General features: G+C 42.0%; 1 protein-coding gene across 1 annotated transcript in view; it reads right to left on the bottom strand.

Annotated features, from left to right (window-relative positions):
- The window catches only part of TGFBR2 (transforming growth factor beta receptor 2), a 76888-nt gene that overhangs the window by 41371 nt on the left and 16303 nt on the right, over positions 1-19214 (bottom strand). The window lies entirely within an intron of this gene.

The raw sequence follows: 19214 nt of genomic DNA, 5'->3' as shown, positions 1-19214 counted from the left end.
ACCAGACGTTTTATCTTCTGCACAATCCAACTTGGTCATTTACACGCTTATAATCTAGCCACCAAAAGGCAAGCTCTGTGAGACTTTATCTGCCGTGGTTATATACTCTGCCAAGAAGAGGGCCTGTCGCATGGAAGAAGATATTAAAAAATACTTATTGAATAATGAGTGAAGAGATGAATACATGAAGAAATGAATATGAGAAGTTTGCATTTGGTCCTTCATACCAAGAGGGAAAGAATACAGAACTTCTTCCCCCATATTAGGGGGTGTGTGATTATAAATGCAATATCCATTCGCACCCACCAATCACACATTGAAGGCAGATTATCCTTTGCAACTCACATATTGCATGGTGAGAGGCAATAATGTATAACACTCCACTTCCCCAGCATTTTCCTCAAAGAGATCCATTTCTATTGGCAGTGAAGGTAATTAAAGGCATGCATTTGGAGAGTCAAGTGAGACAAGGCTATAAGGCATTTGGTCAACTAACCTGAACTTCAAGGCACTAAGGAAGATCCAGTATCTAGACCAGTGGTCACCAACCGGTGATCCGTGAGGTCCGAAAGGTTGGTGACCGCTGACCTAGACCATGTGTGGCACTAACCACTCCTTGCTGGCTAAGAAGGGGGGAGTGACATGGCCAATGCTTCTGACCAAGGTGGCTAAGAAGGTGATCTCCCAGGGATCACGCTTGGAAAAGCCTCCTCATCACCTCCTCTTGTTAAGTATGTTCCTGCCTAAACCCAGAGAAGCAGTTTCCAAGCCCGCCCACAGTCCATGTCTGTGAAATCAGATTTCTGTCATCGACACTTTGCCACTCAACCCTCTTTGTCACTTGGACATAGCACCTGTTTCCTGGGTCTCTAAAAATATAGACGTATATAAATTCAAGGTTTGCTTTCTTGTGGTAACATTAAATATAGAAGAAAAAATAAACCCATTCATCCCTCCCAGGCTTCAAGTTCACTTCAGGAAGTGTATTTTTAGGTAACAAACTATTTTGAAATTCTCTATGCTTAGCTAAAAATATAGGCCGAAGTGCTCTCTGAACCTTGTGTTAAATTTGGAACTAAAGCAGCAATGAATATGTATTTTTTTTCTGCAATCGTTAGATTTGGATCCATTTTTGAAACAATCAGTTTAACCCTTTAGGTTTCCCCACAAGGCATGGGCAAAGCAAAAAAAAAAAAAGGTAGGCTGTGTTTTGGTGTATTGGATTTCTTTTTAATAAAGTATGTTTAAGATAAGCATCTATTTGCTGGTGAGGAAGCCTTATTGTTTTTAGCTATAAAATCAAGCCTCCCTGACTTGGAATTCAGCCTCCCAGCACATTAGGATGTTAGCCTAGATTAGTGGCTATTCATTTGGGGGCATGTTGGAATCCATCACCTAGAGAACATTAAAAAAAATAATGCCTGGCTGGCGTGGGTCAGTGGTTGAGCGTCGAGCCATGAACCAGGAGGTCACTATTCGATTCCCAGTCAGGGCACATGCCCAGGTTGCAGGCTCGATCCTGAGTAGGGGGCATGCAGAAGGCAGCTGATCAGTGATTCTCTCTTTTCATTGATGTTTCTCTCTATCTCTTCCTCTCCCTTCCTCTCTGAAATCAATAAAAACATATCTAAAAATAATAATAATGAAGCAGTCCCATTCCAGATGATTTAATTATTCTGGAGGGTCCCCTGGGCATCAGGAATTTTAGAAGCTGCCTAGATGATTCTCATGTGCAACCCAGGCTGAGACCCCTAACCTAAAATTACCTGAAAAGCATCATAACCAGCACAAAAGAAAGCACAGAGAAGAACACCCCCCCCCCCCCACAATTCAAACACATATACAACTTATGTGACAGTGGAGTGGGAGCCCCTCAGTAAAGCTTGGATGACTCCTTGTGGAAAGCATGCACCCAAAGCTAGGAGATTAGCACTTTCACACCTCAGGGGGCAATGCATCCTTTTGGGGCTGTCCTGTCCTTTCCTAACAGAAGGTGGAAGTGTGAGGAAAGTGACAGGAGTTAGGGGTGATAAATAAAAACAGATGAGATGGTGCTGGAAGCAGCAGTGGCAGCCACAGACGTGGTGACAAGTATAAGGGGGTTGGATTTGATGCCTGCAAAACACAATCAACAGTGAAGAGACCAAAACAAAAGAAGAAAAAAAGCCATCAAGAAGGAGGAGGAGGACGAAGAGGAGGAGGAGGACAAAGAGGAGGAGGAGGAGGAGGAGGAGGAGGAGGAGGAGAGGAAAAGAGAAGGAAGAATAAAGAAAAGTCACCAAGTTGCACAGCCCGGGGGCACCACTCACATTACATACAATCTGTGCAAACAGGGCCCTGGATATGGGCAGGTGTGGATCCATGAGCCTCAAGCTGAGGCCCGGAAAGAGAAGACCTCTCCATTGAATTCTGAGTAAAAGGCAAACACCCAGCTCTACTCCAAACTTGGAGGCCAAGCAAAAGGGGGCAGGGGAAGGTGTACACTGGGAATTTATGCTAAGCTCCTCCTGCTAGTTAAGGCATGTAAGTTATCACCTGGTAAGTATCTAGCAAGGAGGCCTCATTTTTTTTTTTTTTTCTTTATGACAGTAAAAGCTACCCCTGCTAAGGTGAGCAGGCTTTTTATCTTGATCCGACTTTGTTTTCATTTGAAAGCCTTTTCCACCCCCTCCCAGCCTGCCACTCACTATTAGTTGACTTAGGGAGACTCCCCACCCTATAATTCCAGCCAGTCAATATCCAGCCTTTGCTTTAAGCCAGTATTCTCCTTTGTGAATAACTGTGTTGCTGAGATAGAGTTAAGTGCAGAGAACAAAGCTACTCTTAACCTTTGCTGGGGTCACCTCATTTTGATAAAAGCTTTATGAACTCACTCTGGGGCCAGGGGGCGGAGAGAGAGGTACATGCAGATTTTGCTCATCATTTCAGAGGATTGGCTCACAGATTCCTTGAAGGTCCATAAGCCCCAGTTGAAGACTGCTAGAGTCCTCAAGAGTGATAACTCGCCAAGCAGCACACTGCCCATCAGAATGGGGTGAAGGGCCAGTGGGCGCAGGGGGTGGTGGATTGCTTCGGTGCATTCCAACCCAAAGAGGAAGAAGTTACTGTCATGACCTCACTTATCAAACATCTTTATGTTTAATACATAATGTTCGTAAGGCCAAAGGAATGCATAAAGTAAGTGCAGAGTTGGCCCTGTATACCCACAGGTTTTGCATCTGTGGATTCAACCAACCTCGGATGGGAAATATTTGAAAAAAAAAAAATTTTTTTTAAGTTACTTTGTTGCTGATGTGTAGCTAGGCCTACCGTGGTTGCATCTGTACTAAACACAAGACATTTTTCTTACCCCTATATAATATAGTATATGACTACTTACATACACAGCATTTATGTTGTGTTAGGTATTATAAGCAATCTAGAGACCATTTAAAGTATATGAGAGGATGTGTGTAGGTTAAATGGACTTGAGCATCCATGGATTTTGGTATCTAAGGCGGGGGGGGCAGTCCTGGAACCAATCCCACACCCCCAGGATACCAAGGGACAGCTGTACCTGTAAATAGCCAAGGATGGAGCTAAACAATACAACAAAAGCCACCTAATTAACCCTATAGCAAACCCTAACCAACTTCAAAATTACTTCCACCTCAGGTTGCTAAATTACTCCCCTAAGCCTCTTTAGCTATGATGTTCTCATGTTAAGGCAGTGCATTTTAATGTCTGTAGACCCCCTGGAGAGCAGCTGACTATCTTTAGAGGGATTTCCTACCCATCACAGGCAAATTAGCTATTTGTAATGTTCCCCCCCCCAAAAGGTTCCAATATGAATGTCCCCCCCCCCCTTAAAGTCATTCAGTAAAGGAAGTGGACATGGGCAGCTGCTTGCAGCATATGATGGTGTCACATGGCCCATCATATTTCACTTCTCTTCAAACAAACGCTTGAGAAATACTACATCCAGCCTTCAGTCTAGGTCCGCGGTCGGCAAACTGCGGCTCGCGAGCCACATGCGGCTCTTTGGCCCCTTGAGTGTGGCTCTTCCACAAAATACCACAGCCTGGGTGAGTCTATTTTGAAGAAGTGGTGTTAGAAGAAGTTTAAGTTTAAAAAATTTGGCTCTCAAAAGAAATTTCAATCGTTGTACTGTTGATATTTGGCTCTGCTGACTAATGAGTTTGCCGACCACTGGTCTAGGTCATACTGCCTTCCTCATTTTAGGACACATTTTCCCCAAGATCACTGCTAAGAGACAGAGTTTCCAGGTCTTGAGAATATGAATCAAGCAAATGCTTAGCTGTGTCTATTTCTGAAACTATCCTGTTATCTCTGAAGGTCAGAGGTGAACAGCCTAATAAGGGTTATATTTATTCCTGATTAAAAACTAGACATTTTGGATAGGAATCCTGAGTCCATATTTTTGGCATAGAGTCTACAATTATGTAAAATCTCAAGATTCCAAAAATAATCCCACACACTTGGCCAGAAATGCTTTCGTGTATCTTTGAATTCATGCATCTACCTACTGTTGTTCTACAGCATGTTTAGCGGGGAGGGCATTTAAGAAGTCACTTATTTCACACGACTTGCTTAGTGCTCTATATTTCGTAGCATAATCACTAAAATTGATGCAACTAAGTGCAGCATCTCAGAGAATAATCCATGGCAACTGGTGAACAGAACTCACTACGCCTGGGAGCCAGGAATGATAATAAACACAAATCCCTTGGGAACATGTTCAGCCCCTCCCCCCCCCTCCCCCCCCCTCCCGCCCCAGGAGTGCTGGATAGTCACTATCCAGCTTGTGCAATTGTAGAGCTGGCAACTCTGAAACTGATAAGGCAGGTGGGCAGGCTGGAAACTCAGGCAGGAAGGAATCCATGCAGCACTTTTGAGGCAGAACTTCTCCAAGAAACCTCAAACCTCAGCTTTGCTCACAGGCTTTCCAACCGATTGAATAAGGCCCATTCCCATTATCTAGGCTAAATTTTTCTTAAGGTCAACTGATGGCAGTTGGTATTCACATTACAGAGTCCCTTCACAGCAACACCTGGATCAGTGTTTGATTAAAGGACTGGGCACCAGGGCCTGGCCAAGTCCTCAGACACTGACCAGCACAGGTGGGAATGGAGACTCTGTTCCCGGGTGACATCATGCCACTGGTTCACACTGAGTAGAAAGGCTGTGAAGAACCCGATTGTTGACTGGCCATTATTTCCCTTTCTCCATTCATGTTGGATCTAGCAAAATTAAATATACTACGTCCTCACTTGAAGTCGCCAATAGGTTCTTGGACTTTAAGCAATGACGGTTAATGAAACTAACCTGGTCACAGGCTAATGGATGTAAGCAAGAGTTAAGTAGCTGTGTCATCTCATCAACGTTATAATGAAACAACTTTGAATGAAATGACGTTATTCAAGGACCTGCTGTACTGCTTCTCACCTTTTTTAAAGGCATGTCTCATCTTACAGTTCCCTCCATCTGCTTTTCTCTGAAGCCTGGCCTCTTAAACAGTCACAGGCCCAGGGGCTCCGATCACCATATGGGCCCGGAATAGAAAGACTTGTTCTCTGAAACTTTTTAATCACAGTTGGCATTTCAAAGTCAGACACTGAGGCAACCATCTGGCAGACAGCCGCCATGGTCTGTGACGTGGGCAATACCTCCCCGCCGCCTCCCCACGCGTGGCCCTTGAGACCAGTTGGGACAAGTTTACTGGCCTGGCACACATGTCCTCCTGCCCAGAACAAAGAAGCAAGTCACACAACCTCAGAGGTGGCCCTTCATGAGTCCTCATGAAAAAAAAAGACATCCCCAAGCTAATCAGATAGTTTGGCCAATTATTATAAACAAACAAAAAACACCTTATGATCAAGTCAAAGATATTGTAGGAATAGTTCCCTTCTCTGAATATCTATTGCACAATTGGAACTTCTAACACAATGAGATACCTTCTTTTTCATTTCTGAATTGTATTGGAACCCTCATCCCCTAAGTAATTTTAAGTATCTTGAGAGCAGGAGAGGTGGAGCTTTCCTTTAGTGACGGTCCCACATGGTCCCAGGGCCAGTCCTGGAGAAACCATCACTTAGTTAACAGGGAGACCACCGGGTGGGCAGTAAAGAAACGGAGACAAGTGGCCTGAAGGCATCGATTCTTCTTTTTATGCAAATGTTTTCATAGTAATAATACTTTTTAAAAACTTTTTGCAGGATGACCTAATCAATACCCTAAAATCTCTTTGAAATGGTAGGGAAATCATTTGTATTAGTCAGAAAGAAAAGATATATATTTTTTTGTAGTAAGAAAATATATATATTTTGCTGCATTGAAATTGCCTATCACATGGTCAACAAGTAAGGATTTATCAAGTGTCTCTGATGTTCACATGGTCAGGTTGGCTCCTGCCCTACTGTGGCTGACATTCTAGATTGAGAGGCAAGATTCCAAAGCAATGTGCTTGCCTTTACATGCAAACATGAGGTGAGGAAAGGAGAAAGAGCCCATACAGGAATACCCAGCTTCACAGAGGAGTTCATCCTTGCAGGATGGTGGTCTTGAGAAGCAGAAGGAGGTCAGAAAGACACTATGGGTTGAGAACATAGCTCAGACCAAGTGGTTGAGCAGAATGGGCGATCCAGACAATCTAGACATCATATCTCTGAAAACACAGAATTATTCAACAAACTTGCATGTTTCATTTCACAGATGGAAAGGCTGAGAGGCACACGGAGGTTCTAGGTGTGTATACGGTTCATACGATTGGGTTGGCCGGAACTAGATTTACAACAGGCAAGGAAAATTGAAGAGACGCAGACAAAGTCCCAGACTTTGTCCACCTAATCTCACAATAGAAAAATATTCTGTTCTAAAATGAACTGAATAAACTCAATGCCTCATTTAAAAATTGAAAAGTCAAGAACTAGCAAATAAATCTGTGAATCTGGAGAGTTGTAGAACTTTTTACTAAAGGAGTTCTAGACTACCTTGACTATTATATAGTTATGTGGGTAATTATGAATGAACTGGAGGCCCAGTGTACAAAATTCGTGCACTGGTAGGGTCCCTAGCTGCTGCTGGCTGCTGGCCAGTACTCCCTCCCTTACCCCGGCCGGCCCCGCCCCTGGTCGAACTCCCAGTGGAGGGGACAATTTGCATACTATACTTTTATTATATAGGATTGGAGAGGGGTGTGTGTGTATGTATGTATGTGTGTATAACTTCCTTCCCTGTTTGACTTGTTCCACTGAGGGGATTTAGCTTTGTGGATTTGGGTTTCAGTAGCTTTTCTGTCTCATGAGTTTAATTTTTCACTCTGGATTGCTTTAAGAAGACTGCATAAACATAAATCTGTATTCACCAAACAAGGAAATTAAGGAATTACAGGATACACCAAGGGATTACCCAAAAGAGTACTTTAAATTAAAAAATTTGTGCCTTTAGGATTTTAAATTTTTGATAAGGACATTTTAAAGAAACCATATATAGAATAAAACAAACCATAACTGAATGGAAAAAGTAATTGCCTTTTTCTAGTGACAAACATAAACTAACCGAGTTTCCATTGCATCCCTCCCTGTTGAACACTCCCCAGTACCTCTAATAACTCCCAAAAATGCACACTGTTTTCTTGCTTCTCCCTGAACTTCATGGATCACTGAGGAATGAAGTGTAGTTTGAGTTCTAACCCTTGCTGAATTTGCCTTTTTTTTTTTTTAATACGTCTCAGAATCAGGGCACATATTTAGGAGACAAAACCCAAACATTTAAAATGACTCTTGCAGATGGAAAAAATCTACATTGTTGCCAAAGGCAGTATTTCAGAATACCAGCACTTCACCATATTCCAAAAGCTGAAAAACTTTCAGGCCTCTGGATCACCTTCCTTCATCTTTAATAGGGATCATGTGGATAAAACACACTCCTAAAAGCTGGGCAGGGGTGAGCAGTTTGCAGCAAATACCACCATCCACACTTGGCAATTTTAGTTTAGCATTGATAAAGCTGATTTTAACAGTGTATGTATCTGGCCAATCCTAACTGTAGGGACTTAAGCCCCAAACCAGGAGCATGCAGGGGCTGGGGCTGAGGACAAGAGGAATCCAGTTGATGAAATTAATTTTATTCTTCTGCTTGGAAGTGCTGGGACTTCACATAAAGCAATAGCAACTGAGAAAACATTCTCCCTCTTCTCCCTGGGTTGTTCAAATTTGGACTAAGTGCTGAGCCATACGGAAAACCATCCAGATTATTGAAAATAAAAGACGATTAACTCTCTTGGTGAGAGTCAAAACAACACTGGTAAACAGCACAGTCTGAGAGAGGCAAGATAATGAGCACACGATTTATGGAGTTTTATAACATTATAATTCAGCTAAAATAATTTGTTGCTTAGCAGAAAAATTGGCCAACCTAAACAAATATACGTTGTTTATCTACTCTGTGAGTGCCCTCACATTAACCCCAGAGGAGAGGTTGGACAGTATAAGACACGGCGCTTTTCTCAAGGGGCTTACATTCTTACAGGGAACGAAAAAAAAAAAAAAAAAAAGCACAAAAATGATTTTTATCTAACGAGCTGAAAATGAAAAAGTTCTACATGAAGATGCGCTTTTAAAAATCATGTTATTAATTTAGGAGTGAAACCATACTTAATCTCAAAGTACTCAGGCAACTTCATGCAAAAATGAGTAACAGAATCTGGTAAGAAAGAACGTTTTAAAAGATAGCAGCTCTTAGAGCATCTGAAAAACAGGCACCTGAGATGACCCATGTGCTTCAACTGAGCAAGGAATTTGGTCTGAATATCAATTTCCTGTGAGACCGGGCTTTTCATTTATAAATGTTGTGGGAGCTTTTACTCCCCCTCCTTCCAAACATGCCTAGTGCCTGAAAGATTTTTCAATTACAGTTTTACTGGGTATGTGAAAATATCAGTCAAAGCAGACGATTTCCATATTCAAGCTCTGGAGAAAGGCTGGAACATTACTGCGCTGGGGGGAGGGACTCCTTTTAAAGGGTGAGGTCCAAGACACGTGGTTTCTGACAACCAAGTAACTGGGGAGCAGACCAGGCCGAGAGATGCTGAAACAGAGGTTGTTGGTGGGGGGTGGGAAGGGGAGAATGGAGTGAGCCAGGGAGAGGCCAGGATGTGTTCTGTTGGGCCTAAACTCTTTTCATTTTAAAATGTGAACCAAGCTTTAAAATTAGGATACTTCCCATGAAAAGCCAGATTTCCAACTCCACCTAAGAAAATAAAAAAGATGGAGCAACACTGGGCATACATCATCCCATGACAACAGTCAGCTGGTGGTGAGGGGTGGTGGCGCCCTAAGGTGGTACAAGCATCTTCAAGTTTGCCTCACCTCTGCCACTCCGTCGGATCTCCTACCCCCTGCCTGGCCCCTGTGACCAACTGAAATTTTACCATTAATGACCATTTAACATGTCCATTTGATTCTCTCTCCCAGTATTAGAGATTTCACTGGAATATAAAAACTCATGATTTAACTCGCTATTGTGGCTATTTTCTAATATGTATTTGATTCTCTAATGTGGATACTCACAATATGGTTCAAGGAAAAGAACAACTTTTTAATCAGTTCTGTATGGGATAATATTACTGGTTATTATTTCTATTATCAACCACCTATTGAATGCAAGCCAAGCCTAGCCCCGTACTAAGTGTTGTGATGATTATTTCATTTGCTCATCAAAACAACCATGTAATTTTGTCATCACCATTTTATAGTGGGGAAATTGAGGGTCAAAGAGGTGAAATAACTTATCCAAGATCCATGACAGACAGCTGAGAGGCAAAGCCACAGGTCACATGGAACCCTTCATTCTTCCTCATGCAGCAATAAAATGGATGTTCCCAATATAAAGGCTTGAGAGCAGAGCTTTGCTGGAATTCCATGGAAGACAAAGACACTGCGTGTGGCCTGCAGAGGTTGAGGGGAGTATGTAAGTGCAGGGGGAGCAGTAAGTTTCTCAGAAAAGAGCTTTGATTCTTTGTAATTACTTCACATATTTTACGAGACATATAGAATAAGGGCAGCTTGGTGAAGTCCGAGAGTTTTAAGGTCAACGACCTGAGAATGAATTTGGGTTCTGCCAATATTAACTGTGGGGCCAAGGGCAAGCCACTTCAGTTCTTGGAATCTCATTGCTTGGTCTATGGAACGGTACTTTCCAGGGTCAAGAAGAAGAGAAAACATGCTGAAGTACATGTGAAATTGTCTAGACCAGTGGTCGGCAAACTGCGGCTCTTTGGCCCCTTGAGTGTGGCTCTTCCACAAAATACCATGGCCTGGGCGAGTCTATTTTGAAGAAGTGGCGTTAGAAGAAGTTTAAGTTTAAAAAAATTTGGCTCTCAAAAGAAATTTCAATCGTTGTACTGTTATTGATATTTGGCTCTGTTGACGAGTGAGTTTGCCGACCACTGGTGTAGACAATAAAAAGTGCCACACCAGCACTCTGGTTAGAAATGGAACCTGCACCGCATGCAATGCTCTATCCCAAGAAAGAAATTTACAGGCAAGACAGGCCAATACAATTAAGAGTAATGTAGCAGTTTGGTGGCTTTTTAAAAAATGTTTCAGGAAATTAGAGTGAGGAGACAAGGTGAAATATAATTTTTGTTACCACTGTGCTCCAAAGCTTTCAGAGATATACTGGGATCAATCACTGATTTACAACAAAGCTCCCAAGAGTGTTTAGGATCTTTAAATAATCCTTCCAGAACCAAATAATCCAGTTTTAAAATATTATTCATAACCAGTGTAGGATGAAGTTCAATTTTCAAATTCTCTGCTGACTCTACACAATACTCAACAGGCGAGAGCTGATCTGCTCTGGCCTGGAGACACTTTCATATGTTATTTGGCAACACGCTAATAAGATTAGTGAGTTTGACATGCAGAGGTGGGGAGGCAATGAGGCGCCTTAAGATTATGAAATTCTCAAGTGTTGAGATAAAGTTAGATTTGGCTTCCTTTCTCAAGGAAATAACACCAGTACACTTTGACTCCCAGCTGGTGAGAGAATCAGAGAAGAAAATGAGCAACAGTTTGGCTAGATGTGTTAAGTATCCAGTTAAGAAGTGCTCTGTGCCATTCAGGTATATGTAAAGCAGTATTTCTTAATCTCTTCTCCTGGAGGCCATTTACTCATGTAAACATTAATTATGTGACATTGCTATGCAATTTCTACCGGAGGGGAATCGGCCGTGCTGGGAACGGAAGCAGGTCGCAGCAGAGAGGGCTATGGACCAACTGTGAGCTGGGGTCACACCACTAGACTCTAACTCAACCACTCTCTCTGCCTGTCCTCTGACCAGATAGGTGGGTTGAAACCATGACCTTTAAAGTCCCTTTCATTTTGGAAAACATTCACAATTCAAGCCCCAAAAGTGAAGAAAGCTGAATAATTCAAATATGGCCCAGCTGAGAGCGGGTAGCCCTGGTGAAAGAGAATGAGTTGCTGTTTCAGCTTAGAAGAAAAATGGCTTCAGGACTGTCAGGCAGGGCGTTTACACCTTGGGTTCTTTTCTCTGCTAGTTGAGAAACCCACCTTTGGAACCTCTTAGCGTGCTGTTTAAGTACCATGCTCCCCCCAACCCCCGCCTTAACACTCACACACAGACATAAACCTGAACCCGGACGCTGCTCAGTCCTGTGAGAACAAAACTCCACAGTGTCATTTGGGCATCACGAGGTTGGAAGGAGGAAATGTATGGAAGGGTCACTTTCCATTCAGCCCCTGTAGGCATTTCCTCTCATTTTATGGGGGATGTGGAGGAAATTCTGATTTGCAGCAAAGACATTTACTGTCACAGTTTAAAACAACAACCCTGAGCATGTTTCTAACGTTTCTAGTCTCTTGTTTATTCTGAATCCATTCTCTGGGCTCAGCTTGGATGATAAGGAATCATAACAAAAGGTTTGATTGTGTAAAAAAAAATCCTATTGCTTGATCGAAACCTTGATTCTGTCTGACAAATGGCTGTGGAAGGTCAGCATTATTGTTCTCCTGTCACAGCAGAGGAAAGTGTTAAAGGAACCTGCTGGGTGGGCAGACAGCACAGGCTGTAAGCTCCCTGAGGGCAGGGACTGTCATCTGTCTTGTTCCATGATGACAGCCTCCTCCAGGGTCTGCCACATAATAGGGGCCCAATACATGTTGGTTGAATTAAAAGCCAAAATTCAAGATCAAGCTCCTTCTATTCAAGGTTGATTTCCCCCCAAATGCAAATGAAGTAAAAGAAACATAATCAACTTTAAGGAAATGAATATAGAAACAACTTCTAGTGTGCTTCTACTGATATATTAAAAACAGTGATCCACTTCTAAAAGAACTTGGGGAGGCTTTTAATTGACTGGTAGTGGCCAAACTACCCTTGACTACTTAGTATATGAGGATTAAAAGGCATATTCAGATTCACTTTGGTTTCTAAAATAACACCAAATACACCGAAACCTCCCCACCACCACCACCACCACCACACACACACACATACATACTTCATGTTTTTCAAGCAGAGGAAGTGAAATTAAAAAGAAACAATTTTCAAGCATTGTCAAGGCTTCAAGAAAAGACAACAAAGGGCAGGAAATTTGAAACGAAATCTGAGAATCTGCCCTTAAACTGGGCAACTTCACTTGCTTTCTCACAGTGCAGTTGGATGAGAAAATGTGAGGCTGGTCTTTGCCTCTCCTGGGCATCATTCATTGCTGTCATGACCTTCAAGTTATTTGCAATAACTAGGATAAAGGTATGTAGCTGCCATTTGTCTGATGCAATCCTCCAATGAGTGAAAACCCAACTTCTCTCTAAGCCATAACAATGCAACTCAAGTTGGGGCGAAGAGAGGATAATGTTTACATGATGACATTGTCAACAGGCTGCAGTAGAGACAAGATAGATTCCAGTAGCCATTTTAATATGGAAAATGAGAACTACACTCCAAGTCCTTGAAGTACATTCTTCTCACATAGTATTGGAATGTGGTGAGCTCCTAGCATCAAGGAGGAATGGCCACATTTGCATACTGAAATTACACTTCCTACTAGGGATAGGGTTTAATAAGTAACTTAAACTGTGAAATGCTTTGGATTACCTTTGACTGGAAAATCGAATTAAAATACTTTCTAGTTCTTAAGACAGCAATCTCTGGTATGCAACTAATGTTTGTCCCTTCAAATTGCCCTCCCCCGCCCCCCCCACAATCTTATTTGTTAAACCTACAAAGTGAGAGCCAAGGTGTAACTCAGCATCATCTCTTTACCAACACCAAAGGACTGCAATTGGCTCCATTTCTATGGAGTCTAATGTAAAAAGAGAGAAGCAAAGATGACAAACCACGGGGAGTGGAGATAGCGGGCAAAGATGACAAGCACTTGGTTTTAGGGCACTTGAACTTGTTCCCTCCAACTCGAATGTTCTTACCCCAGATATCTGGCTTCTTCACATTGGGATGTGACAACCCTTCTGAAATTACAAACACTCACCATCACTCCCTGCCTCGCGGCTTGCATTCACCATCCCTGGCCTGTGAGTAGAATTCTGTTTGCTAACTTATACACATGGATTTTGTTTAGTTCACTGCTGTTCTCCAGCATCCTGAACACTGCCTAGAACAGGGGAGCCGGTAGTCAATAAACACTTGGTCCCAGCTTTCCATTTCCCCAACTCCTCTAAAGCCAAGTTTCATATCCTGTTCTTAATTCCTAGAGAAAGCTTTTACCCTTCTGGGAAATTCCTCTCACTTGTTTTTAAAAAAATAGTATTTATTTGCAGTTGCTGGACAAGGAATAAAGATGTGCTCACAGAAGGACTAGGACAATAGGGGGGAAAAATGTTGAACCCAGGCATGGAGGGTTGTTGCTTAAAAAAAGCTCAAGGTTCATTAGTCAAAATTAGCCATATGAAGAAGTCAGCTCACAAGTCCAAAGTTTCTTTTCTGGGAAGACCTGGTTCATAAAAGTGCAGGATCATGGAACAGTCAAGAGAAGTAGCTTCTCTCAAGACATACAGTTCTGAAGTCAGGGGGACAATCCAGAGCTGCACTGTGTAATTTGGTGGCCAGTGGCTTTTCAATTCAACTTTAGTTCAATAAAAGCACATACTCACTTTCAAGGTGCACTAGCCATTTTCAAGTGCTTAGTAGCCACATGTGACCAGCCTACATAGACACAGAACATTTTCATCACCACAGAGAGTTCTACTGGACAACACTGATGGAAGGAAATCCAAGAAGACCTGGGTTCCTCACTCTCAGGGAGACCCGAACACGAAGGCTGCAGGACATGGAGGGAGAAACAGGGCAGAGCTAGGAAGAATGTCCCACTGGGAGGAGCTGTGCCTACTGGCTTGGAAGCCATCTGTACTTAAAGTCCTATCCTGATTTCTAAAGGGATGTGTTCTGTATTAAATGACTGGCTGTCTGTACTATTTCTGTTGAGATAGGGGCAGAAGACAATTAAGGACAAGAGCTAGATTCCACGGTAACCCTATAAGCCATGAGTGGCAGCAGCAGAAGTTTCCAGAAGTAAGAAAAATGGACCGAACTGGGTGTGCAACAAGCTGAAACCTGTGAGGGTTCAAGTCAGCTGGCACAACCTCTCAAAATGCAAATCCCTGTGCCTAAGATAAAAGACTGTGTAAAAAAAGTCAGACTCCGAAGGTATTAAGTAATTCCTAGTAAGCCGCATTTCCATGGCTGAAACGTAACTCAGAGTTGAAGCACACAGATTAAGTTTCCAGTCAAAGCCCACATGAGCCTACAGCAAGGAAATTAACATCTCAGAAAAAAATACTGGCCTTTTTTGTCAAGGTTTTTCGGAGGATTTAAATCACAGCCGGCCAAATAAGGGTGAGTTTCTAGAACACAGCAGAGAGGTGACCAAAGCAGGAAGAATGCATTCATAGGGGAAAATCCCAGTATCCTCAGGGTAGCCACTTCCCATGGATTTCTGTGATGGAAGCTATACCCAAGGGCGACCTTTCTCCTTGGAGACCTTTACCTGCCTCTTAGACTTCTCATTAGCCAGTTTGTCCAGGAGTTTGAATGGTTTATAATCCCTAGCATGCCATGGGCATACACTATAAGCATGTTTTTCTCCTGCAGGACAACACTAGTTTTACAGCCTTTTGAATATTAAAACTAAAAGCACAGGTGATAAAAGAGACCTGGCTGGATCCTCTCACAACGAAGTATTATAATCAGAGTGTATTACTAAAGAGTATTTCCATAAGCATTAAAATATTTTGTACCCAGGATAGAAATGGTCTGTGTAATTCCAAAGTACAGGACTGGAAAAGTACAAATAATTTAATCTGTCCCACTATGATTATAGGTGCTAAAAAAGAAAAAAAAAAAAAAAAAGAAAGAAATGACCTCAATAGACTTCAGTATTGGATTTGAGGAAAATGGGAATTTAAAGGATATGCTACCACTGTTCTGCTATTATGGTAGCCAACAGCTGCTACATGTGCCGGTTGACATTTAAGTTCAATGAAATAAAATAATATTTTAAAACGAAGTTCCTTGGCTGCACCTGCCATATTGCAAGCCACAGGTCGCTAATGGTTAGTTACCACACTGGACAGCACAGATATAAGATATTGTCACCAATGCAGAAAGTTTTACTGAATAGTGCTGCTCTCTAAAACCGCTATATAATTTGCCCCAATATCATCATAGAGATTATGAAGTTAAAACACCAATTTCTGGGCTATTGGCCACCTCGACCCTGATGAATTCCTTGCAGTGCTTTATACATGTTGTATAATCAACCCAACCTCCCAGTCTCAAGCCCGTTAAAATGACTTTAGATGTTAGAAAAGTATTCCACCAAGGTTCTCCCCAAGTGAAAGTCTAAATTCTTTCAGAGTTCCAAACGTACATGAATCATATGAGATAACTGAAGTGTGAGCTTATCAGGAACATGAATGAGGCCCAGGCAAAATAAGGCACTCTCCGGAATTAATGTACTTGTGTGCTTTTTTGTTTTGTCTTATTTTGTTTTGTCACACTTTACCCCAGAGGATTTAGCAGGCTACTTTGCATGGAGTGAGGTCTAGATAGCACCTAAGGAAAGTTCTGGACTCTTAAGAGCTTCCCCATAAATCTTTTCAGGTGCAAAGAAGGAATGAAAGTTTCTAAAAATTGTGACGTGCTGACAAGGAATCCTAGCCCCCATGTGCTCACTGGGTGCATAGGGAGGTCCTGATGCACTCCCCTGCCTCTGCTATTGCAAGGCATTATGGGAAAGGAAGAAAGAGATGTGTTACCTTCACATCATGAAAAAGTCCTGGCCTTGCAATGGTTCACTTATGTCATTCTTCTACTTACAATTTGTCAGCGACTCAAGCCTAAACTACAGAGACGTAAGCCTAAACTACATGGGCTGGCATTTATGGTAATCAAAAATCCTTTGCTCAGGTCACTGCCTTTCCCACCTCCCCACAAGATCTGCCAGTGTGGGCTGCCCAGGCCCCTGAAAGGGTTCAGTAACCTCTTAGTGTGACTGGGAGAAGGGACTCAGAGGATGGCTTCTCCTAGGACACCTGGTGTCTGACACTGTCCAGGAAAAGAGGCCCAAGGCAGTTAGCATGCTACTGTCCACTCTGGATGTGGCTCGGGGAAGCTGGAGCTCTTCCTCTGTGTGGTCAGTGGACATAATGCCAGCAGGCAGCTTCCCAGCTTCCCCTCTGTTTCTCTGAAGAAGGTAGGGAAGTATAACTCTGGGGCTCACAAGTAGACAGTCCTGCCATTGAGTGGTAGCAGCCTTTCAGACCCTGCTCAACTGTTTTCTCCTTCAGAAAGTCAACCTTATTACTCACTGCCAACCCAATCCCCCAGTCTTTGCCTATTCTGGCCTTGATTTTTATTCCCCTTCATTGTGAGGTAGCCTTTTAGATGGGCATCTATTTTACCCCACTCTGCAGGTGAGTTTCCGTAAGTAAAGGGATTTTCATTCTCCCATTGCTCTACTCCAAAACCTGCCTCATATCTGTTATACTGGATTTAGTAATACAGTCAGAAGATGGGAGGTTTTGAACTCAATAAATGGTACTTCTTTGCTGGGGAATATCAAGTAAGTACCTTGACCTCTCTGGTCAAATTTCCCATTTGTAACCTATCTGGAATAGGCTGCATCAGTGTTTCTCAACCTGGGTTCCACATCTGAATTATCTGGGGATTGGTGCCAGGACCCTACCAAGGGGAAATCAGAACTTCTAGGGGTTAGGCTCAGGCCTTCGAATTGTTTTACAAGCTCTCTAGATGATTCTAATGTGCTCCTAGAGTTGGAAAAACAACAGTTCAGCAAAGGATTTATTTTATATGGAGTAAGAACTTAACAGAAATAAACTTAGAGGTTAGAGATAGGGGCCATGACAGCACTGGGTTAGGGGCGACCAGGCCCATGAGCAATGTGTCTCCATTTGCCCAGCTGCTAAGGAAGATCACAAACAACATTATCACAGAATCTTATCAAACATGGGCATAGGTAGAGTCAAGCCCAACCCAAATAGTTTTCTTATGTGACTCAAACTCTAATATTTTAGAATGAGGCAGGGATCATAAACATAACCAGCCCTAAGGGATTTGGTTGTTATTGTACAATTCTTCCTGGAAAAGGATCTTTTAATTAATTTTTAAGTACGGATTTTAGAAGTTCCTAACTTACCAAAGGATGGAAATTCTTTCCCAATTACCAAGGAGACAATAAGCTTAAAGGAAGCTCATTTTGAAAGATCTGAGGAGCAGGTTTCCTGAGAAAGCTGAATTCTAAGGTGTTTTGACCCCATGAGGCAAAATGAATAGTGAATTCAAGCAAACGTGAGAAAATGCATCTTCCTTTGGATAATCTAGCAAACAAGTTTAAAAGGCAAATAAACAGTTCCTTAGATCAGTTAACAGTTGTGGACAAGATTGTCCTTCAGAAAAATCTCAAAGTTAAATAGATATAACACACAACAGATAACTTCTAAGTCAATATATTCCTATACTTTAATTTCTTTTCCTAATCTCTGTGATATTTTTCTTTGTTAGTCCATTAAACAAATATATATTGAGCACCACCTATATACCAGATCTGGGGAACCATTCCTGAAATGTGCAGAAGTTGAGTATTTTTCTTGGTACAATGGCATTTGCCTTAACAGAATTCAGTATGTAAAAATTACAATTTTAAAGGATTATATATAAAAGGTATTATTCCAGAAGGTTTACTTTGAAATCCTTTTTTTGAAGTGCACGAAAATGTAAAACCTAAACCTATGATAGTTTTCAAGAAAAGCTCTCCAATTATAAATTCATGAGCCCAGTCATTGTTTAATGAAGCTCATCTTTTCTAGGAAATTTTCACTGAGAAGGAAAAATCAGAATGACTGTCAGTTCCAAGTCCCTGGGGGAAATCATCCTGATGAATACTGGTGGAAATGAAGAGAAAGAAGTCCATATTAGTGTGGGAGCTGATTTTATGGGCATCCTTAACCAAAATTAAGTAAAACAACATCATGACTCAACTTCTCTTTTTATGTGGCAGGGGAAATAACATTTATGCAGAGCAAGTTGCAGGAAAGCAAGAATACAAATTAGCATTCTGTCTGGCAAACCAAATACAGTTTCTGCTAATTGAGATCATTCTGTATTTACCATATCCTTTGAAAATGTCATAGTCATACAAGAAGTAGGCTTTGCTACTCAAGGTATAACTTCTTTTATATGAACGCAACTTGACTCAATATGAGATGTCTATGTTATTCGTGTTATGCAAGTCAAAACTATTTTGTTCTTCTCTGTATCTTTCTTCAGATATTCATCTTCAAGAAATTCTGTGAAAGGAAGCTCCAGACAATACTTGACCTCTATGCCCACTTGGTGAAGAAGCGCCCTTCCTATGTACAGATGCCCTCCACTGATTATGTTAAGCTCTTGAAGCTCTGGGAAAGAGCAAAGCTCCAGGACTGTAGCAACGACCACAATGTTTTATAAATGGCAACATCTGTCTACTGACCATGCCCTCAAGGAGACAGACCACATGGTGCTTAAAAGAGAAATTATCCCCACATGAAAAAGGGGTAAAAAGTGACTCATTACATAGCCTGAACTCCAGTAAGACTGGTGGACAAAACACTCAAAGACATGCATCTTGAAAGAGGAAATTCTCCAGTCCTAAATGTGGCTTCTGATTTTCGAG

The sequence above is a fragment of the Plecotus auritus genome (assembly GCF_963455305.1).
Source record: "Plecotus auritus genome assembly, chromosome: 6".
NCBI lineage: Eukaryota > Metazoa > Chordata > Mammalia > Chiroptera > Vespertilionidae > Plecotus > Plecotus auritus.
Note: the sequence above shows the minus strand (reverse complement) of the source record. Positions and strands in the feature narration are given on the sequence as shown.